This window comes from Patella vulgata, chromosome 3 (assembly GCF_932274485.2).
Source record: "Patella vulgata chromosome 3, xgPatVulg1.2, whole genome shotgun sequence".
NCBI lineage: Eukaryota > Metazoa > Mollusca > Gastropoda > Patellidae > Patella > Patella vulgata.
In genome coordinates this window covers 80709364-80733954 of record NC_065881.2, presented here as the reverse complement: position 1 = coordinate 80733954, position 24591 = coordinate 80709364, and the positions used below count along the sequence as shown (strand labels likewise).

General features: G+C 38.0%; 1 protein-coding gene across 1 annotated transcript in view; it reads right to left on the bottom strand.

Moving 5' to 3' along the window:
* Positions 1 to 3040: 3040 nt before the first annotated feature.
* LOC126816113 (dopamine receptor 1) overlaps positions 3041 to 24591 on the bottom strand; it is a 40014-nt gene continuing 18463 nt past the window's right edge. The window contains exon 2 of the mRNA XM_050542319.2: positions 3041 to 3271. The gene's annotated coding sequence lies outside the window, so the exon portion shown is untranslated. The remainder of the gene's footprint in view (positions 3272 to 24591) is intronic.

Genomic DNA, 24591 nt, shown 5'->3' with positions numbered 1-24591 from the left:
GTTTCGTACATTGCACCCATTATACAATGTAATAGAGTCTTTACTGCACCCCTGGAACCTAACCTCCGTATGCTGCTAGGTGGCGCTCTGTGATGATGTAGTCGATTATATCTCGGATGTTGGACATTAGGGCAAATTGTACACATTCTTTCTATAAGCAGTTGGGGATCACGTGGCTAAGTGGGTAAGACGCTGGCTCGCTAGCCTGCAGGTCGGGTGTTCGATCCCTGCATTGGCCGAGAAAGGTCATCCAGATTTTCCGGCGTGGGTTCCCCTTGTCAGTGATGCAGGACGGAGGGCCTGACAAGGACAACTGTCTAGTCGTTCGGATGGGACGAAAACCCGAGGTCCCGAGTACACATTGACGTGCACGTAGTTGGAATTCGATATAAGAGTAGGCTGTGGCGAGGCTACCCGGGCAAAGGTTCCCTCATAGCACACTGTATGGTGTATGCCCGTCTTCATGAGCCCAGTCGCAGCAGAACAGTAGGACGTTAAACCCGATTTCTGTTACGTACATTATGGTTCTATTTTTTAAATTCAAATCTAAATGCTCAATTTTGAATTAAAGCGAGTGTCCGAAAAATGCAAATGTCGGTTATTAGCTGCTTTAATCATTGATCCTACTTTAATATTTGAACCTGGTCGTCTTGACAACATTCTCATTACCAAGTAGTTTTGAATTGGATTAGAACCTAGCGATATCATCTCGTTATGATAATAATTACAGCGTTGTTGCCAAAACATCGCATCGTGTACTCTGGGATTCGGAACCATTTGACAGGATTATCCCATGATGAAGTTTATTTCAAGAAGTAAACGATATTGGATAGTTTATTGACTTTGCAATTTACCAATCCACTTTTTCTCTAAAAAGTCACGGACTATCTCAATATATTGATAAACTTATTCAACAAGTAAATACAATTTAGGCCGCCAGCTGTAAAGACAGTAAATACAGCTCAATGGAATGGAAATTGAAATACAATAATAAAACAAAATTTGCATTGATATCTGTAGAATATGAACCAAATATAGGAAGTGGTATTCGAGTAAGCATACTTTGCTCGTGCACAACTGTAACTAATGACGATTATATTTATGTATTTATTTATTTATTTAATCGTCGTTATTTCTATAGTAAATTTATTTATTTATTTAATCTTTGTTATATCTATAGTAAATTTATTTATTTATTTATTTTATTAATTAATCGTCCTTATTTCTATAGTAAATTTATTTATTTATTTAATCATCGCTATTTCTATAGTAAATTTATGTATTTATTTATTTAATCATTGTTATATCTATAGTAAATAAATTATTTATTTATTTTATTAATTAATCGTCGTTATTTATTTATTTATTTATTATTTAATCGTCGTTATTTCTATAGTAAATTTATTTATTTATTTAATTAATTAATCGTCGTGATTTCTATAGTAAATAAAAGCAATCGTTTATTTATTTATTGTATTAAGCGTCGTTCTATGATTTATTTATTATATTTTTTATTTATTGATTTACACCATAGCTAACATACAGTAATACTGCTTTATCTATATAATATTATTTGAAATTGTACATATATTATACACCCTACTCACAAGGACGAAAATGAATATCAGTCACTTTGGCTTGTTTTTGTATCCTATTCTTTATGACCTTAAATTTTACAATATCTTACATAGTGTTTTTAGCGACTACTGTATCTTTAATTGATATTATTGGAGCGATAGTTTTAACGCTTATCCTTTCTAGAACATATTATTCTCGTGAGAAATTCTTACAACAGCTGGTAATACCTCGTTGTTTCGTATCATTCAGTAGTCGAACTACATTGTAGTTATTGTAGACACATTTAACAGGCGAGAGAGTCACTATGGTTAGGTGTGTGTGGCCCTGGTTGTCTAGACGGGAGGTACAGGAAAACGCTAGATCGAAGACGGTCTAGCACTAATGACGTCACATGTGGATTGTGGGGAGGGTAAGGTTTAGGGCTAGGGTTAGGGCTAGCGTTAACCCTGTTTTCATCTCGAGACCTTGACGAAATCTGCAGCCATAACCCTAACCCACACTCCACATATGACGTCATAGGCGCTAGACAGTCTCGGATCTAACGGTCCTGAATTCACAAAACATTCTCAGACTTAAAGATACATTAGTTAAGAATTTTATAAAGAGTTGGCCATTCTTGCTATAATAATTCAAAAATAGATGATAAAAAAAGAAAATGTTGAAAATTTCAGTCAAATTACTTGACAGGCTTTTCATCACCAGTTTCCGGTTGTGACATCAGCAAGTAACGGGAAACGTTAGCTTGGTCCGCCATTTATTGATTTAATTTTAAATGGACGAGGCTGTTTTAATCCAAACCGTATCTAAGCCATTCGTGGGTCTACAGAATTGATTTTAAACTTGTCGTGTAATTAAAGGTCTAATTAATAATTTCTATAACATCTGAAGCCGAAAAAAAGACATGCGATAGGCAGATTTAGCTGTTGCATAATGTATGTTTAAGTTAAGAATTTACACAAAATTGTTCACCTTAAGTTAAGAATTTACACAAAATGGTTCATCTTATTTTAATTATTGATATAGCCCTTTATATAGTCCCGAGTTCACAAAACATTCTCAGACTTAAGTTAAAAATTTACACAAAATTGTTCACCTTATTATAACTATGAATGATATAGCCCTTTATAAAACAATGTGGTTTTTAATGTATCAAATACATCAATCAGAAACTATGTGCAAAGTTTTGTGTTTGTGGATCAAAGACATTTCTCATGAACAGTGATTGAAAGTTGGGTAATGCTTTATGAACTCGGGGCTAGATTTTTTAACACTTATAGTCTATATCCGGTTCTTATTAGCCCCGATAGAGCAGAAAAATAGGACGTTAAACTCTACTTAATATTATATAAAGTACATACATATAGATTAGTGTTCAATATATATTGAACATGTATTGGGTGACAGGTGTCACTAGTTGAAAAATCGAACCAAAATATTCAGTAATTCTGATATATAGATCTGTTTGGGTTTTTACTGATCGAGATCGTCAATAAAACAGCCACATGCAATTACTAACATTTTGTGAAATCACTGTTATCAATCATCGACCTTCCACTTTATTTCAGTGTCGAGGACTTCGGTGCATACAGTTGACACTGTGGATAACCATTCTCGTGTAATAATTAGATGCGATGATACAGATGTCATTCTTCTGTGGTTACTACTGTACCACCAACAAGATCAACATTGATACCTGACAATGAAAGAAAATAACTAATAAACAAAGATTTAGAGCTAAATCGCTAATATTTGGGACCTAGAAATTGACCCAAATGGGTCGCAACGCTTTATATAAACTGATTTACATTCAATTGTTTCCGTTTTGACTCTAATTTCAAATCAGTTATGTCCAGCGAAATACAGCATGAGTCTTAACCGAAAAGAAATTTCTAGCGTCTGGTTATTCCAGTCTATCGCGCATGCTTTCCAGATAAAATATGGCGTCGCGGTTTGACATGAGTAACTGAATATGTCTAGCCTCGCTCTTTCTGGTCATTTGTTGCAAATGACTCTTAAACGCACTATGGTAAACGATTCGTGTACCAATGATAAAATGTTTATTTTGTCTTAAATATTGGATATCAGAAGCCTGCCCTTTCCTGGTAACATCATAACATCAATGTTGATTTGAATTGACAAATAATTCGTATTTTCAACGTGTAAGACTTTGGATGATATTGAGTTAAAGACTTGGCTACTTTAATCCTGTTCATGATATTTCAACATGTCTGGGAGAAATTGTCAGCCTATGTTTACCTGCAGTACATCCGTTGTCTGATTGTGACAAAACAATTTCTTTCTACTAAATTGGAAAACGGGCAAAATTTACAAAAATATATTAATTAACTTATGGTATAATGCTCTCTGTAAGAAGTTTAGCGCTTCTTTTAATGGACACATTATGGACACATTGGCGGTCACTCTTCCCTGACCAGACGACGTCTTCCACAAACACACCAGACATACTCGGTGCTACGTCATGATGTGAAACCGAATAACCTGAATCCAACTTATCATGGGTGGCGAAGAAATGGTGATGGTGTATACCTGTTCTACTTGAGAAGGTCTCTGCGAATATATTTTACTGTGATTCGCGTTTACGTTAGATTCATCCTCTAAACTGTTTCCCAATTCCCGCCGCCCCACTGACAAAAATCTAGCCACCACACTTGTATTGTTAATCCCTCTAAGGGCACTCAAGTCAGCCGCGGGGGGCAGGGGTAGTGAGCTAGAAAAGGTGCGTTTCTCAGTCCAGAGCTACGTGCGCCCTAGCGACCACCAGAGCAGAAAGAGTTCAAAGACAGGTGCAACGCCCCTAGAGACGCACCCCTCGTAACTACAGCCGAGAAGAGCATACTCTGTTTGTGTACGGTAACTTTAACACTTATCATTTCAAATAAATGGACATTAATTACATTTGGATTCGTGACTTAAAATGAATTATAATTATGTAAGATTATGACTGTTTGAAAAAGTAGTGTATACGTTTTTTATCGTCTCGATTATCCAATTAATCACAATTTGTTTAAATCGGTGCTGGGTGTGCATCTGCTAGTACTATATAATACACAACAAACCTTAGTGGACCTAGCAATAATCAGTATAATATTCCTTTCATTCTTGAAACTTTTTCTAGTTTCAAATGTAAATAAAGTTGATATTTACAGTTGTGGTGGTTTGTTTAAATCGGATATTGTTACATAAGCTCTGTAACAGAGTGGTTACAGAAGCACTACAACAGAGTGTTCCATATGCTCTGTAACATAGTGTGAAATGAGCTATGTAGCATTGTGTTACATGAGCTCAGTAATAAAGTTTTTAATAAACTATCGTTAAAGAACTATTTTAGCGGTGACTCAGTGAGTAAGACTATGGCTCGTTAAGGAAAGTGTCTGGTCGGTCGGATGGGACGAAAACCCTTGTACACATTGGCGTGCACATAAAAGAGCCCCCCCCCCCAACATTTGGAATTAAAACAAAGGGGTAGGCGTTAAACCCGATTTCATTTCATTTCACTTAAACTCTAAACATTACACTGGTAAACCAATCTCAAAATCGCCGAAATACTGTGTAGACAAAAAAAAAAAAAAAATTTAAATATCGTGGAGATTTTAGATTTAACACATCATTTCAGTATATAATAAATCATGTATGAAGTGAAATGAAGTTAAATGAAATATTAGACATTAAAGGTTAAGTTCGACAATAGAGTTGTTAAAACTCTTCGCTAGATTACCTCCGTATAATGATCAAGCAAGTTTGATTACATTAAAGAAAACTCGTCCATTGCTTGGGTTTTATCTAAATCGAGATCCATATTCCCTTGAGTATTGTCCAGACCATTTCTCTTGATTACGCCTTTCTGACTGCGACAATGATATTATATAGAGCACGGTGTCCGTGACCTAAAAGTACTATTTGAGATTAAGTTATGTTATTGTCATTATCTAGGGAATTGATGTGGCTCAGGGGAAGGGTGACGACTCGCTAATCAAGGAGCGGGGTTTGATGGTTAGCACGTGCGCGCTCTATCATAAGGTCTGTCATTGAGTCAACAGGCGGGGTTTCGATTCCCCGGTTGTGCGTGATAAGGAGTAGGGTCGCTTGTCCAACCTCGTGGGTTTTCTCCGGGTCCTCCGGTATCCTCCCACTGCTACAGACCCCTACGCGCAAGCGAATTATTGAAATAAAATTGAACCATGTGTTAGGCCCGAAATGACCTACTTTGTATCGAGTGGACTTTAAGCCCCATTCTCTCTCTCTCTCCAGCTTGGTTTCATCTTCTCAATGATGTATCGGACAGGGGCCTGGCGAGATACGACATCTAGTCTATATATTGACATACATGTACACGAGTCTTTAACAGTTGGAATTCGAAAAAAGAGCAGGGGGTAGCTCTCCTGTCCGGCAACATTCTCCCATTGTACATTGCATGGCAAATGCCCGTCCTCATTAGCCCGTTTGAGGTAGGACATTTAAGTTCATGAGATTTCACTCAATATGTAAAAATAACAATCTGATTAAAATACAAATCTATATTTCGTTTCGTTTTTTTATACTTTCGATGGCCTACACTACATGAAGATCTAACCGGTTGTAGCGATAGGTCGCGTCAGAGGTCATTCGAGCGGCTTTTGACCCTAAGACGTCAGACATTTGATTAACCACCAATCAGCATTGATGTTCTTAGTTGATTACCCACAGTTCCGTGCAAAACACATCTAAAGCTCGCCGTAACAGACCTTTTCATTGGCTAATAGCTCACATCATTCAGAACACGTCAATGATAACAACTCTTCCAGATCCCAGTGTAGTAAAGACATGTAAAACGAAATTTTTAATTATAAAAACGAAACGAAATAGGATCTGTGTTTTAATCAGGTTATAAAATAGATATACTCATCAAAAAGCTTAATACCCAATCATGTCAGAATACAGGTCAGAATAAATGAAATGAAATGAAATGGGGTTTAACGTCCTACTGTTCTGTTCCTAACCTGGGCTAATGAAGACGGGCATACCAGGTCAGAATAAGAGTTTAAGGCCATAAAAAACCCTAACAAAAAGATAATAGAATAGTCAGAAAACGAGCAGAAAATTACCGTTAAATTATTTATACACTAGACATTTGTTTCTGATGAGGACTTCGCGTGAAATATTCTTATTATTGCAAAATAGTTCCCCCTCGATTGTTTTATTATTTCTATTCCAGATATTGATCTGATGAGAAGTTTTGTAAATCCTCCCCACTACAATGTCCAGGATTAATATATCCTTATGCAAGAGCTAAATCTGCCTATTGAAGGTCTTTCTTTAGGACTTATATTTGTTATATAAATTATTAATTACACATTTATTAACTTGCCAAGACCATAATCAACAGTCGATGCCATCGGAGGCTTTAGATTTTTAACGGATTTGAAAACGATTGACGGTTAATGATTTAATTAAAACAATAGCTAGTTTAGTGTTTTTTTACTGTCGTCACAACGGTAGCAATGACAATCGAGAATCATTTATTCTCCAAACAGTCCTAACGTCACTCAGAATGAAGTAATTTTCAAAATATTCCCTTTTCATTATTCAGTTCTTAACTATTATGGCGAATACTGACGGGTTTTTATCTAAATCTTAATTACATAATGCATTTTAATATACATGTATCTTTATGGATTTTCATGAGTTTCATAGCATAGAACACCTTTGTTAGTTTTGACTTTACCTGCGTTAGTAGAACATGCTCTTCCTCGATCGACTCGTTGACAAATTTCAGTATATATTTGGGTGTTTCGTTTTAAAAAAATGTTTACTTTGGAATTCCAAAAGCATCTGTTTTTTCATTTTTTTATTAACTTTTTTACAGGGTGATCTTGTGTGTTTTGTAATATTTGTGTACTATGACCCGCATACAAAAAGGCAGCAATTACACATTCATTGCATTCGCGACACACCGTACAATAATCAGTACCATATCAATGGTGCCATATCAGCGGATACTCCGAGGATGGAGAGGGATGGGGCGTGGTAATTTGCATGGCTGTCAGAATAATTTTACCGTGGTAGTCAAAATAAAATACTACGGACCAAGACAGAAACATCATTCAAAAAGTTTAAAACGGAAGTAGAAGTTGCAGATAAAGGAAAAGCAATGAAATAGGGTTTAACGTCCAAAATGTCGATGAACTTTTTCAGCCAACCAACGCTACATCTTCTGTAAATACAATAAGCTGTTGACTAAATTAATCGTCTTCCGGTGCTGTGGCCATCCATTGACAGGCGACGAGGTCATCTGGATATCAGTGTCTATATGATGTTCTATGAGAAGTATGTGTGATTCTAACACCCAGTGATATATTAATAAACTGATTGATTGATTAATAGATCGGCTTATTAAACACACAAGTTGTCTAGACGTAAAGCCTGGGCAATCAAGCATAAAACAATCTAACAGCAAATCATCCAGACGTAAATAAGATTTGTATGACTTGTCGTTGTTGAAAGTAAAGTGATTTCCTTGTCCTGTCTGTTAGCTCATTAGATTAGACTTTGATATTATCTCGATATATTCATCATGTCTTTGATATGTAACAATAACATTTATATTCACATAGTACATTCCAATATCCAACATCTATTCCTAATACGTTTTCCACCTAGAAACCAGTCTCGACCAGGCTAATGTGGCAATTATTAACGTTACATAAAGCTCGGTCAAGGGAGAATCAATTGTAATAAATCTCTCTAAAAAAATTAAAAAAACGAAAGTAGAAAATGTCTGATTTTGTTAACAAATTATTGTGACAATTGTAAAGCCGTTATAATGGCCTGTATGATTCTCTATGACCAAGGGAGCGATAAGTCTGTAAACCTATTCGTGATAAAGAACTATCTGTAATTAACCAACTAGAAGACAATCAGACTTGAGGCAGTTTCCCCGCACAACAGATCAATTTGTTATGTCTAGGACCCAATGAAGTTAGTCTTCATTACACACAATATAATGTATAGACTCTTATGGTTAAAAGGTGTTGTTTGTATGACGTATACGCTTTTAAACTACATTCTGACCATCTCATATTGGACCAACCTCGTGGGTGTCCTCCCACTGCTAAAGACCCCTACGCGCAAGCAAATTATTGAAATAAAATTAAACAATATGTTAGTCTCGAAATGACCTAGTCTGTGTCGAGTGGACGTTAAACCCATCCCTCTCCCTCTCTCTCTCTCTCTCTCTCTCTCTCTCTCTCTCTTTCTTTCTCATATTGGTTCATTTTAAAGCAGAGTCTTTTGGACTGGCCGATATTTCCTGTATCAAATTACTATTGGTTAACAAACTGCTTAACAACCAATCAATTACAGTAAAATAAGTGACTGCGATATCACCTTTGTGGAAGCAGACGTTCAATATACTCATTCCATACAATCGCGGCTTAACACACACGTCACGGCGTTCGTTTGAAGAGAAGGTAGGCACATTTACACATACATGTAGCTACGGCAGTGGTGAGTAGAGTCATCCAGTGAAACAATGTGAGAGTTCTCACTTCATACAAGAATCAACAGCTTACATGTATATCTATATCCTCACACTTTGAGCTCTAGTCAACCCCGGGTTGCCGTTGTAGTTTCAATCCCAGGTGTCATTCCCTGGTGTGAGCATATGTGGCTTCTCAACCCCGTGGGTTTACTCTAGTTTACTCTGCTAAGATAAAAAAAAGATTATCTGCATTATTACCATGGATGGAAGCGGACGTTAAAACACCAAGAACAACAAGATAAACTGTGGTGTGACCAATTATTGCACAAAAAGTTCGTTTTCGTTCAAGGAATGGCCAGGGATGCCGCGGTAGTTCATCGAGTTTCTAACCATGAGGTACTCAGGTTCGCTCCTGTTGTTGGCCGACAAAGTTCCTCGGTATTGTCAGTGATACAGGACGGGGATCTGGAAATGACAGTATCTAGTCATTGGGATGGGACGACAAACCGAGGTCACGTGTACACATACATGCACGTAAAAGACCCCTTGGCAGATGTAATTCCAGATAAAGGTAAGCCGCCGTAGCGACGCTGTCTGGGTAAAATATCTCTCATAGCACACAGTATGGCGGGGTTGGGATGGCCTAGTGGTCTAGAGTGCCGCGCTTCGACCTCTAGCTGGCCGGTCACCTCTGACTTGCGGCTGTGGTTTCGATGCCTGGCGTGAGCGTATGTGGCTTGGAGATAGGGGCGCATTCTCAACCACGTGGGTTTACTCCGGGTTCCCGGTTTCCTCCCACAGGAAAGACCCCTGCGCGTGCGCTATGATTATAAAAACGAAAAATAAGACTTGTCTACGATATCACTTTCGGTGGAAGCGGACGTCAAACACTAAGAACAACAACAACAAGTATGGCGTATGCCCATGTTCATTAGCCCAATCGGTGCAGAAAAGGAGGACGTTATACCCCATTTCATTTCGAAGGATAGTCAATAAGGGTCGTATTTCAAGCAAACGCCAAAAATAGTTCATAGAAATGATTACAAAATGTGATATAGGCAAAGAAATTTCATGGATTTAACACCGAAGTCACCCGGGAGAGAATTGCTGGTCTAATAATATTCATATTAATACATTTATCGTCAACAGAAATCTAGATATAGATATGAGAATAAATAATTGATGTATAATATATTAATAAATAAATGATGTACACTCTGTACTAATGAGTATCATTTTTATAATAGTAGATCTTACATATACAATATATATATAGATGGGTTTTTATATCAGTCTATAGTTAGTACATACACCTATGATTATATTACTTTCTAAAATAGCCATCTAATCTATTTGCACTGGTCTGGCAATTAGCAACGTTTAGTTTTTCGGATGGGACAAAAACCGAGGTCCCTTGTACACATTGCCGTGTACGTAAAAGAAGTCAAATTTCCTCTCGTAGCTCAGTTGATGACGGGGGGGGGGGGGGGGTGAATGGCCGAATGGTTAGCACGTGCGCGCTGCGCTGTATCATACGGTTTGTCATTGAGTCAACTGTGGGGTTTCGATTCCTCGGTTGTACGTGACAGGGAGTAGGGTCGCCTGTCCAACCTCGTTGGTTTTCTCCGGGTCCTCCGGGTTTCTCCCACTGCTAAAGACACCTACGCGCAAGCGAATTATTGAAATAAAATTAAACCATGTGTTTGTCCCGAAATGACCTAGTTTGTGTCGAGTGGAAGTGAAACCCCATTTCTCTCTCTCTATCAGTTGGTGACGTATTCCAGTCTTCATGGAGCAGAAAAGTAGGAGGTTAAACAAGTTCATTCATCCATTCCTATGATTACTTACTACAATGGGACAACGTATACTTCATTGGATAGGACGAAAAATCGACGACCCGTCTACACATTGGCGTGCACAGTAGGTCGTAGTGCCGCTATCCGGGTAAAATTTCCCTCATAGCTCACTGCATGGCGTATGCCCGTCTTCATTAGCCCAGTTAGTGCATGTAGAACCGTAGGACGTTAAACCCCATTTCATTTCATTTCATTTCATAACATTTAAAGGGCCAATCCCGATAATATTTTGAAGAATAAAACTGCTTAATTTTGTGTTAAAATCCCTTAAGACCCTTTACCTTAGGGCCGAGCAACTAGCTCAATATATTTGATATATTTTCAAACAACTTAAACCTGTCAGTCTACATCTGGAAATGGAGACTGGTGTCCCAAGCTGTATTATGCGGTGTCTGGATAAAACCAGGCTTTAATTTTATAAAAACAAACTATGTATAGACCTCTAAATGAACGGGAATCAATTATCAGGTCACCCAACCAAAAAATTGACCCGAAATCTTAAAAGGGTTACGTGTCCGGATAAGCAGTTTTGACGTTCACGCCCAAACGACTTAATATTTTGAGCTGAAACTTTGAGACAAGGTAAATACACCATTCCTCAATATTTTGGCGCTTAAATATCATACATACTCAGATTTTTATTTTTGAGACTCAATTCGGGATAGTCCCTTTAACAGTACGGAATGGAACATATGGATTTAGACATAATATAACACAACCTTTAACGGAAAAGCACATTGTAACGTTTGAAGAGGTTACTTAGCTAATCAACGTTTTAAAAATCCACATTTCATTTACTAGAATATGCATTTAATCTATTTGCACTGATGGAAGTCGTGTATACCGGATCGAGGTCCAAAAAAGAATAATGCTACTATTCTGAAGACAGATAGAATAGGTCAATTCATTAGGAAGATTAATATCTTCTCTTTTCAATTTCAATTGGTAAAATTATTTGTGCTACTGAAGAAACGTGTAGAAAATGAGTAGTTGTTGCCTGGCAGATGTCAAAGCCACGCTGTTATAATCCTAATTGATTCCAAGTTAATCTTGGTGGAAGATTTGTATTAAGAAACGCTTAAGCTAAAATAAGTTATTGTAACAAAATAAAGGGCCGCGTTGGATTTTATATGACGGCTTATTGTCAAAAGTGATGGGTTAACTACAGTTCGGTTAGCCTTTCGTTTGGAAATAGTAAGCGGAAGTCGGTTTGTTTACTGATTTCAGCTTACTGTATCGACAATGAAACGCGAAATTGGTTACACGTCAAGAACGAGTCCATTAACATGTATACGCGCATAATTGTCAACGAAAACGGGTTATTAAAAACAAATCAACTTCAATCGGACCAGAACAATAGGTGCACAGTTGTTCTGATGTGACAAAAGCACAAGGTCGTGTGTACATGTTAGCGTGCACGTAAAAGAACCCTTGACAGAACTCAAAATTAAAGTAGCTCGTAGTGCCGCTGTCCGGGCAAAATCCCCCACCCCCGCCATAGCACACTGAATGAGTTATACACGTCTTCATTAGCTGAGTCGGTGCAGACACGTTAGCGTGCACGTAAAAGGAACCTTGACAAAACTCAAAGTAGCTCGTAGTGCCGCTGTCCGGGCAAAATTTCACTCCTGCACACTGAATGAGTTATACACGTCTTCATTAGCTGAGTAGGTGCAGTTGAGTAGGACGTTAAACCTCATTTGATTTCATTAATCCATCGAGTCATTGCCACTTTAATAATTGACAGATATGCCTTACAAATGATTCGACTTTTAAAGTACTTCAAGTGAACCTGACAGATATTGCATTAAGTAAGCCTGAAGGTGAATCACCTTGTCATAGTAATCATCTTATTCGACACGAAACGCATCTGGTAATACACAGAAAGGGAAAAATAGACAGAACACTATTCAATGGAATACAATTATTACTGTTTATTACAGAGCTTAATAACGAATCTTAGTCGAAACGTCGCTCAATAATACACAATAATTGTATTTCGTTGAATACAGAAACAAGAAAACGTTCCTACATTTGTTATTAAAAACGTTATATTTAAGAGAGTGTGATCGATGCTTCGGTGCTCTATTGTCACAGATTGGTAACAGATTCCTTCTTCCTTCTTATTATTGATACTGAAATTCGTTTTCTAGAATCCACCAAACAAAAATGATTATAAAACCCTCAACCACTGTCGCCTGTCACGTTTTTTTTCTAAAGCGGACGTTAAACCCCACAAACGAACAAAGGATCGCCTTTGACTGCCTACCTGTGCCCCAGAACACATACAGACTTAAAACTCCGATCACTCTCCCTAACCACGGAATGTCATAGCCCACAGTGAAGGTAGTACAGAAACAGGGTGACACCATCCTCACTTTATTTGTGCATCTTTGAAATACTAGAGATGGTACGTTTGCGACTATGCATGCCTAAATTGCAATCACCGAGAGATGTTTCCTACCCACGTGTGCACTAGGTCATGTGATATTTACTACCCACGTGTACACTAGGTCATGAGATGGTACATACCCACGTGTTCACTAGATCATGAGATGTTTACTACCCACGTGTACACTAGAGCATGTGATATTTACTACCCACGTGTACACTAGAGATGGTACCTACCAACGTGTTCACAAGATCATGTGATGTTTACTATATATATAGCTACTCACATAGTACATGTAACCCAAGCATATAAATAACCACATGTTAGTCTTAAAATGACCCATTTCATTCCTTTCATTTCCTGTAATTTAAAACGAATCCAGTAAAGCCTAGCTCACAACCGTCCGTACGTGTTTTCACATGCACGCATCCTAGGATTTGGTGCCTCGCACACCATCCGCAAGACCAAAAGTCCGCGATCTACTACGGTGCCGAACACACGCACATGATGCGTTAGTCGCACGCACGGTTTTACTAAAAACCTCCCGTAGACTGCCCGTATAATAGCATGTACGTCATGTTCCTGAAGCAACGACTGCGAGTTTTACAACATGATGCACGTACGTGGAGTTGTGAGCTAGGCTTTAATATGGAGTGGAGTGACCTTTTTCTTTAAGTATATTAATAAAGGTGCACTATGGTAGTAATTATCGGGTATTGGTTGATTATCTATTATCATAGTTAAAAGGTTAATTGTGATTGATATAGGTGAGATGATGTTTAAAAGGTCGCGTTAATATGGTTAAAATGGAGGGAGAGACTGGATGAAGCTGGGGGAATTGGATGAATCCCCTACCATAGCTGAAGAAATAAAGATGGGCCGTGTGTTAGCGCCCCCTCTCCCTCTCTCTCTCGTAAACGATCCCTTGCGGCAGTTGGAATTCGATATAAGAGTAGACGATAGTGCCGCTTCCCGGGCAAAATTTCCCTCATACCACACTGTATGGCGTATGCCCGTCTTCATTAGCCCAGTATAGGAGCAGAACAGTAGGACGTTAAACTCCATTTCATTTCATTTCATTTCATTTCATCTCTCTCTCTCTCTCTCTATCTCTATCTCTCGGGTCAAATATAAAATTTATGCTCCTACTCTACATTGAATTGTCTGCGATATCACCTCGGTGGAAGCGGACGTTAAATAAAGCTATTTTACACACTCTACACCGTATTACAACTGCGGATGATAGTGCAATAAGGTGGACAAGTGTCATCGTTTGTAATTAAGAACATTTCATTTGTTTACAAATAAATCCATTTTTAGCAGATTTTCAAAACAACTTGTTGATGTTTATCATTTTATCATTTTTATCACAGTATAACATGTCAATTTCAGTGTTCTGGTCTAAAAATATGCAAAAATACTATTTCTGGCAGATTGTGTGAAATGGTACTTGTTGACCTTATTGCACTAGTATTCTGAACTATCAAGGGTTGTTTTAACTGAACGACACACTTCATTGATTTCAATATGAAGAGTCCTGGGGAGGAACGATCTCAGTCACATTTTTGTCTATTTGCATAAAAGGCAAAACAGACTTTTGGAGGAGAATGTTTGACGCGAACAGAACAACGAGTGGGTTTAATTTTACAACTTCAAAATGATGTTCAATACGAATCATAATTACCAGTACAAGAACTGACTTTCACTTTTCAACCAAATTAAGGTCAAATAAAGGGTACGATGGACTTGTATTGTCCGGGAGGCCATTTCAGAACGGCCCTGGTTCGATGTGACTCCGATCGGTTTTACCTGAAATTGATTGTTCCACAGAAAGCTTATACAATTTGCTACCAGACGGCGCCATTAACTGAGGTTCGTTGAAAAATGAAATGAAATGAAATGAAATGGGGTTTAACGTCCTACTGTTTTGCTCCTAAACTGGGCTAATTAGGACGGACATACGCCATACAGTGTGCTATGAGGGAAATTTTGCCCAGACAGCGGCGCTATGGTCTACTCTTATATCGAATTCCAACTGCCAAGGGATCTTTAACGTGCACCTCAATTTGTACACGGGACCTCGGTTTTTCGTCCCATCCGAACGACTAGATAGCGGTTCGTTGAAAATGTGACTTAGATCGTTCTTCCCCGGGGCGCTTCATATGTGTATCTAGGTCTTCTTTATGTGCATGTTATTGTTTTAAAAAATGGATACACTCTCTCTCTCTCTCTCTCACTCTCTCTCTCTCTCCCTCTCTCCTTGTGTAGATAAACCTATACCAAATTTTACAACATATAACACGATCTTCTAAATATCATCTTTTCGATATAAATCGTATCTCGAATCAAAACCCAAAATTGTTTTTTAACTGTTGTATAATTGAAGGTATCACAATGCAATTTTTTTTTTTATCGGATTTTGTCATCTATCTTTTTAACTTGCGTCAACGTTATATTTCTTTATTCGACCATTTGTATGAATGACATGAATGTAACGCAATACCGTTATTTTACAGCCTTAGGCTAGTCAGGGAGTTTGTCAAATTATAACCTATTGCTTAAAAGACCTCAATCAAATACTATAGTGCAATCCACTGGCGGTAAGATCAAAGAAACATATCATACTTAAAGGATCGGTGTCTCCGTTAGTTTGCGATAAAAATAAATAATGCTAATTTAGGTCCGGCAATTATAATTCTAATATTCATTGGTATTCGAAGATGGATTGGTTAGCACGTGCGCGCTGTATCATGAGGTCTGTCATTGAGTCAACTGGCGTGGTTTGGAGGTTTAGATTCCTCGGTTGTATTTTACAAGGAGTAGGGTCGTCTGTCCAATCTCATGGGTTTCCTCCGGGTCCTCCGGTTTCCTCCTACTGCTAAAGACCCCTACGCGCAAGGGAATTATTGAAATAAAATTGAACCATGTGTTAGTCCCGAAATGACCTAGTTTGTGTCGCGAAATGAAATATACATCCTTAGATTTGACAACAACTACTTTCATCCCGATAGTTTAAATTTATTTTCAAATTTACGATCTTTAAATTTTTATTTTTAAAAACATATTTCAGTTTATCAAAGAGATCGTGCACCTTTACTTGTGCACAAAGCAAACAGTTACACGCATGCGTTGATAACATGCATGTTTAATTATAGATTTCATCTGATTTCATTTACCTGATGTGGTAGTGTGGTTTTTTTTATCAGGTGTACATATTAATAATAACGGTTAAATTAAAGGCTCAATACCACTCTTGTTGTAACTGAATAATACGTCCTAATTTATTCAGGTCAACAAATTGTACTATTTTAGAATATTTCAATTAATTGATGATACAAATTTCATCTTAATACACCTTATTTAAAAATTTTGAAATATTCAAAATCATGGTTTGAAACGTCTAACGTAAACCTTTTCAAATGAAACTTCGATTTAAAAATATTTTCGAACCCTCTGGACAAGTAAAATAGGATGTAATGGATAATTTACACAACAGGTAGGACACTTAAACATCTAGTACTTAGATAGAGATATTATTTATTTTCTGGAGCTTTCAAGCCAGCAAGAGTGTTATTGTCCCTTTAAAGGAAATGTAGCATTGATACACACTCCTAAAATCAGTTAATAGATTACAACAGTTTGGCGTCTTTATTTTAAGATGACACATAAACTCTGATTTTGGGTACGATTTATATTAAAGATTATATATATATATATAAAAAAAAAGTTTGACGTGTTTATAATTTTATTCATTTTTTTTTTCAATATTCAATATTAAAGTATTTTTATAGTATTCATGTCTCGTGTCTACATTGAGTTTTCAAATATTGATTTATGACCATGTTTGTTTAAAGTTTTAAAAATTAAAAAAAAACAACACGATTTTACATGGCGAGTAGACTTGTCGATATAAATGGATTTTGTTGCCTGGTTTGTTTGGTGGGTTGACAATCAGTCTACGTTGAAAGAAATAAAACAAAATGGGGTTTAACGTTCCGTTTTTCTTCACCGACTGGGCTAATGAAGATGGGCGTACACCATACAGTGGGCTATATGCGTTAATAGAGAAGGCTTTGTTGAGATAGCGTCAGTTGTGTGTTCCGCGGTCGAATCAAAGGGACAGACATTTAACTAAAATTGTTAAACAAATCAATTGCACATCACTATTCGTATAGAGCATGTCCCATCACTAATCGTAGAGATTGTCCCATCACTTATCGTATAGAGTTTGTCCCATCTCTATTCATATAGAGTGAGCTCCATCTATATTCGTATATAGCCCGTCCCATCTCTATTCATATAGAGCTAGTCCCATCACTAATCCTATAGAGATTGTCCTACATAGAGCTTGTCCCATCTCTATTCATATAGAGCTAGTCCCGTCACTTATCGTACAGAACCTGTCCCATCTCTATTCATATAGAGCTAGTCCCATCACTAATCGTACAGAACCTGTTCCATCACTATTCGTATAGAGCATGTCCCATCACTAATCGTAGAGATTGTCCCATCACTTATCGTATAGAGTTTGTCCCATCTCTATTCATATAGAGTGAGCTCCATCTATATTCGTATATATAGCCCGACATCTCTATTCATATAGAGCTAGTTCCATCTCTATTCATATAGAGCTAGTCCCATCTCTATTCATATAGAGCTAGTCCCATCACTAATCGTACAGAACCTGTTCCATCTCTAATCGTATAGAGCTTGTCCCATCACTAATCCTATAGAGATTGTCCTACATAGAGCTTGTCTCATCACTAGTTGTATAGGGCTTGTCCCATCACTAATCTTACAGAACCTGTTCCATCTCTAATCGTATAGAGCTTGTCCCATCACTAATCCTATAGAGATTGTCCTACATAGAGCTTGTCTCATCACTAGTCGTATAGGGCTTGTCCCATCACTAATCGTATAGAGTTTGTCCTACATAGAGCTTGTCCCATCACTAACCATATAGAGCTTGTCCCATCACTAATCGTATAGAGCTTGTCCCATCACTAATCGTATAGGGCTTGTCCCATCACTAATCGTATAGAGCTTGTCCCATAGAGCTTGTCCCATCACTAATCGTATAGGGCTTGTCCCATCACTAATCGTATAGAGCCCGTCCAATTACTAATCGTATAGAGCCTACCCCATCACCAATCGTATAGGGCTTGTCCCATCACTAATTATATAGAGCCTGCCCATCACTAGTCGTATAGAGTTTGTCCCATCACTAATCGTATAGAGTTTGTCCCATCACTAATCGTATAGAGCTTGTCCCCTAATCGTATAGAACCTGCCCCATCATCACATCAGATTAACTATATTCAGTGTTTTATTTTGACATAAATCAAACCGGTGTAGCCCCTTTAATTATGTAATCGACATATTTTCTCGTACTCATTTTTTAAAATGAACATTAAATCGACTAGATGTTTCCACGTCATCAGCTGAAACACCAGTTCTGATCAATACAAATTCATTTAACATCAGTCCAATCTGCTATTCTACCTTAAGGTTCTTTATGATTTATAATATGTTCTTTTTTTATAAGACGTAAGAAACTTAACGAAAACGTTCTGTCTGCGATATCACCCAAAGTGAAAGCGGACGTTAAATCTTAAAGAACCAACGAACGAGGAATACGTCCTATATATATTTTAGTGAACACAGCTGGTTAATTCGTGGTGCAGGACTGCCTAGCGATTTGCAACTAAATTTGATACTTTTTGATGTGTAAGTGCCTGGATAACCAACCATATACCATGCGTGTATACGCACCTACGGCGTTCTGGTAAGTTGTCGTCCTGACTATCAAGTCATTCATACCATTGAATAACCTAGCTAAGGACTGTGAAGTTCATTGGATGTGTCTACGTCCTTTAATAATATTGTCAGTTAAAACTAAAAAACAATAGGCCTTGATACTGTGATGATAGTACGGTGGATCCGCATCTTATAATAGTATCATCAGTTAAAGTTGAAAAGAGAAACCTTGATACTGTGAAGATAGTTCACATGACCTTTAATAATATCACCAGTAAGGTGAAAAGGGGATAACCCTTAATACCACGAAGATAGTACGATGGATCCATGTCCTTTAATAATATCACCAGTTAAAGGTGAAAAGAGGATTACCCTTAATACCACGAAGATAGTTCGATGGATCCATGTCCTTTAATAATATCACCAGTAAGGTGAAAAGGGGATAACCCTTAATACCATGAAGATAGTTGGATGGATCCTTGTCCTTTAATAATATCATCCGATCAAATTGAAAAACAAAATTAATCTAGAAACTGTGAAGATAGTTGGATGGATCCACGTCCTTTAATAATATCATAGGTTAACGTTGTTTACATTTACACCGGCCATTGATTTATAAAGTGGATTAAAACAATACCTAACATAATATTTATACATCAAATACATCGCCATGGCACGGTACACGACAATGCATAAATAAACTTCAAAGAAAGCGACACTAAGAAATATATTAATTATGTAATTGTAATGCTGTAGTTTTTGAATTTGATTGAAGTTATCAGTTGTGTGTTTATTTTACCAGTTAATAGTTGATCATACACGATGCAATATTTTTTTTTCTTGGTTTTCTACTTTTTTTTGTAAATAATTGCACGAAAATAGCCTTGCATTAATAAATTAATACAATGCTTCCGCCATTTTGTTTTCTATATATTCCAGTCCTACCTACGCATAAAGCACATTTTATTTCAGAAGTTTTAATTCTGGTCTGGAGGCAATAATCTTTAATGTCTCAACCTAAACGTTAATTATATGTGTAACTCACACTTCAGAGAGAGAGAGAGAGAGAGAGAGAGAGAGATGGGGTTTAACGCCCACTCAACAAAAACCAGGTCATTTGGGACTAACATATGGTTTAATTTTATTTCAATAATTCGCTTGAGCGTAGGGGTTTTAGCAGTGGAAGAAAACCCACGAGGTTGGACTTGCGACCCTACTCCTTGCCACGTACAACCAGGGAATCGAAACCCCGCCAGTTGACTCAATGAAAGACCGTATGATACAGCGCGCACGTGCTAAACATTCGGCCATCCACCCCCCCCCCCCCCCGACTCACACTTCACCTTACAAGCTCTGGGCCCTGTTTCTCGAAATTTTAACTAAAAATAAAATCCAAATTTTAGTAGATACTAAAGCACTAAAATCAATCTAATATTATCCAATCAAATTACTAAAATGTGGATTTTATCCTAGATAAAATTTCGTGAAACAGGCCCCTGATCTTTATTTCCAAACTCTTACAATCTATAGTACCGTGTAAGATGAATCCTTAAATAAAATGAAATGAAATGGGGTTGAACATCCTACTGCCCTGTATCTACTGGGCTAATTAAGCCGTGCATACACCATACAGTGTGCTATGAGGGACATTTTGTCCGGATAGCGGCGCTACCGCCTACTCTTATTTCGAATTCCAACTGTCAAGAGTTCTTTTACGTACACGACACTGAGTACACGCGACCTTGGCAGTTGGAATTCCATAATGGTCGTAGCGACACTGCACTGTATGGCGTATGCCCGTCTTCATTAGCACAGTTGGAGCAAAACAGTAGGATGTTAAACCCCATTTCATTTCATGTCTATGGACCTCTTCTAACCCGACTGAATCCAAGCCAAGAGATTGCCCACTATTGATACTTGATGTCTTAATTTTAAAAATGTTTTAACAAAATTCTTGACCAAACGTTCCTCCTGCACCACTGACAAGTCAGGCCGATGAACCTACTCTTGGTAATTCACCTCACGCATTATGACCGACCAGTTACTTGCCAGGACTTTCCTCCAGCACCACTGACAAGTCAGGCCGATGAACCTACTCTTGGTAATTCACCTCACGCATTATGACCGACCAGTTACTTGCCAGGACTTTCCTCCAGCACCACTGACAAGTCAGGCCGATGAACCTACTCTTGGTAATTCACCTCACGCATTATGACCGACCAGTTACTTGCCAGGACTTTCCTCCAGCACCACTGACAAGTCAGGCCGATGAACCTACCCCTGGTCATTCACCTCACGCATTATGACCGACCAGTTACTTGCCAGGACTTTCCTCCAGCACCACTGACAAGTCAGGCCGATGAACCTACTCTTGGTAATTCACCTCACGCATTATGACCGACCAGTTACTTGCCAGGACTTTCCTCCAGCACCACTGACAAGTCAGGCCGATGAACCTACCCCTGGTCATTCACCTCACGCATTATGACCGACCAGTTACTTGGCAGTGTGTACCCAATCATGTACTAAGGTAAACTGAACAGTTGGGAGCATTGATATTTGATATTATTCCATCACGTGTCGCGAGTTTTTATTGATAAGAGGTGAACGGACTGTAAACAGATCGTCAATTTATTCTGTACAAAAACACTCCACATATTTCTTATTTAAACATAAAAAAATGGATTATAAGATTCGGAAGAGTTGTAGTATGTCCTTTTGGAAACAAAGCACCATCGTTCGACGCTGTAATTGTTTATAGATAAAATACAGTGGACTCTAGGTGATATAATTGAATTCAGAATTCCTATATGCTAGTGTAAACACTTTGGTCCTTGAGACAATTTTGGTTCATTGCAAAATTGTTACTTTACTCTGTCTATAGAGTTAAATCGCACGTACTTAATGAGTGTGAATATATAGTTATACATAAAAAAAACAGTGATATTTTGGTTAAATCATAATCATTTGTCAAAATATCCATCAAATTCTGGCTGTTTATTGACCTATGGTTGGTAGACCAAAAATAGGTAACGTCTCCTATCTTACTTGTGGGAAAAAAAGAAGTTTATTCTTTATATGGGATGGAAATTAACGTCAAGGTTATCTTAGACCAGCAGAAATTAGGGGGTGTAGAAGCTAGTTGGATCAGAGCTCACCCAGATATTCTTAGCAGCAATTATTATTGAGAACGAGGAACCTGCAAAGTCATTACAGCTTAGCAATAAAGTTGTGAAACTATTTTATGCTGTAGTCTTGTTAAAGATCACCTGGAAATAAACACAAGAAGAAGAAGTCCTATAGTACTACATTAGTAGGGGGTTGGATGGCCGAATGGTTAGCACGTGCGCGCTGTATCATAAAGCCGGTCATTGAGTCAACTGGCGTGGTTTCGAATCCCCGGTTGTACGTGACAAGGAGTAGGGTCGCCTGTCCAACCTCGTGTGTTTTCTCCTAGTCCTCCGGTTTCCTCCCACTGCTAAAGACCCCTACGCGCAAGCGAATTATTGAAATAAAATTAAACCATATGTTAGTCCCGAAATGACCTAGTTTGTGTCGAGTGGACGTTAAACCCCATTTCTCTCTATAAATATATTTGAGGATATACAGGAAAAGCTGTTAACCTAAAACAATATCGGGTCCGACAGCACCAGGTATTGGCACAAGCCAAACGATCTACAGCTTAGGGTCTCATCATCTGAAAAGGCATCACAACATTTTAGATATTTTTGGGGGCTTATAAAATGTTATACGACTTTATATGTCTAGTGTCAATCTTAAAATCGCTGGTACAGTTAAATTACCCAATGGCACACACTCTATTTTGTGGCTTGATATTATACGGCTTTGTGTGTGTACTGCCAATCTTAAAACCTCTGGGACGTGTTCGATCCCTGCATTGGCCGAGAAAGTTTATCGGGATTTTCCGACGTGGTTTCCCCTTGTCAGTGGTGCAGGACGGAACGCCTGTCAAGGCCAGCTGTCTAGTCGTTCGGATTGGACGAAAAACCGAGGTCCCGTGTATACATTGGCAGTTGGAATTCGATATAAGAATGGCCATGGTGCCGCTGCCCGGACAAAATGTTCCTCATTGCACACTGTATGGCGTATGCCTGTCTTCATTAGTCCAGTCGAAGCAGAACATTAGGACGTTTAACCCCATTCCATTTCATTTTCGTTTTAAAATCTCTGATACTATTAATAATCCAATTATATACATACTTTTTTTGGCTTGATGTCGGGCTTAACATTCGGTTCCACTTGGGAGATATTGATTAATGTTTAACCAACGTGTCTCCAATCTTTATATTGCCCTTTCTAGTCTAATACCCACATGGAGAACGGAGTACAAAGAATTTTAATCGGAAATAGAAACAAGTGACACGGTCAATTCACAGAATATGATTAAACAGGGCCAGGGCCGGGTATAGGCTAGACAAGGATCATATCAGGGACGGCACTTTAGGCTGTTGTGAATCCATTCTGAACGTCATAGACACACTACCTGCGGAGAAGTACCATTTAGTTTTTGTACTCTGTGAACCCTGTTCATCCTCTGCGATCCAAACGGCAACAAATTCCTACGCTTTTCTACTCCACGGCTTTTTCATTGTTGGTTTATTTCTAATTGATGTCCACCGATCATGCTGAACTATTGATGATACAAAAACAAAAGCCTTACACACCGGAAACAGAAAGGTAACCTAGATACCTAATCGTGGTTATTGTGTTAAAGATACATTATGGGAGATTCGATAACGAGTTGGCAGTTCTAGTTAAAAACTAGATAATGTAAAGTCAATTTGTTGAAAATTTCATTCAAATTGATCCACTATGAACCGAGACGTAAGCGATTGAAATTTCCGCCTAGCCACGATCATCATTACTAAAGACAGTATGATAAACAGCATAGTCTCGATTATCAATTTAATCGTTAAATCGTGAAGGAAAGTTATGCAGTAAATCGGCTCATAATCCACTAAAGATCACAGGCTAGCGATGCCATCTAAAGTTGATTATGATCTGGATAGGTTAATTAATTTTTAATTAATAATTTAGATAACATTTCAGGCCTAAAGAAAGACCTGCAATAGACAGATTTAGCTCTTGCATAATGTATGTTTAAGCGAATTAATTTCTCCAACATGTAAACCTTCAAAAAGAGTTTGGCCCAGAGCCCGACAATTCCTAAGTACGACCTGAGTCTGTCTATGCTATTTACAATGATAATCTAATGGAATGGACCCTAAATGATATTATCATACTTGTGAACATTGTTAACAAACAATAGAAGTGTTTTTTTTTATGCCAACATTCTCTCTGTTAAATAGGGTAGTTATACAGTTTCCCATTGCTTAGAGCTTCGCCATGTCTAATATTACTAATAAAACAGAACTGTTAGCAGATCATAGAGTTTAAGGAGCCACGGTGGCTAAGTGAGTAAGACGCTGACTCGCTAGCCTGGAGGCCGCGGGTTCATCGGATGGGGCGAAAAACCGAGGTCCCGTGTATACATTGGCGTGCAGGTAAAA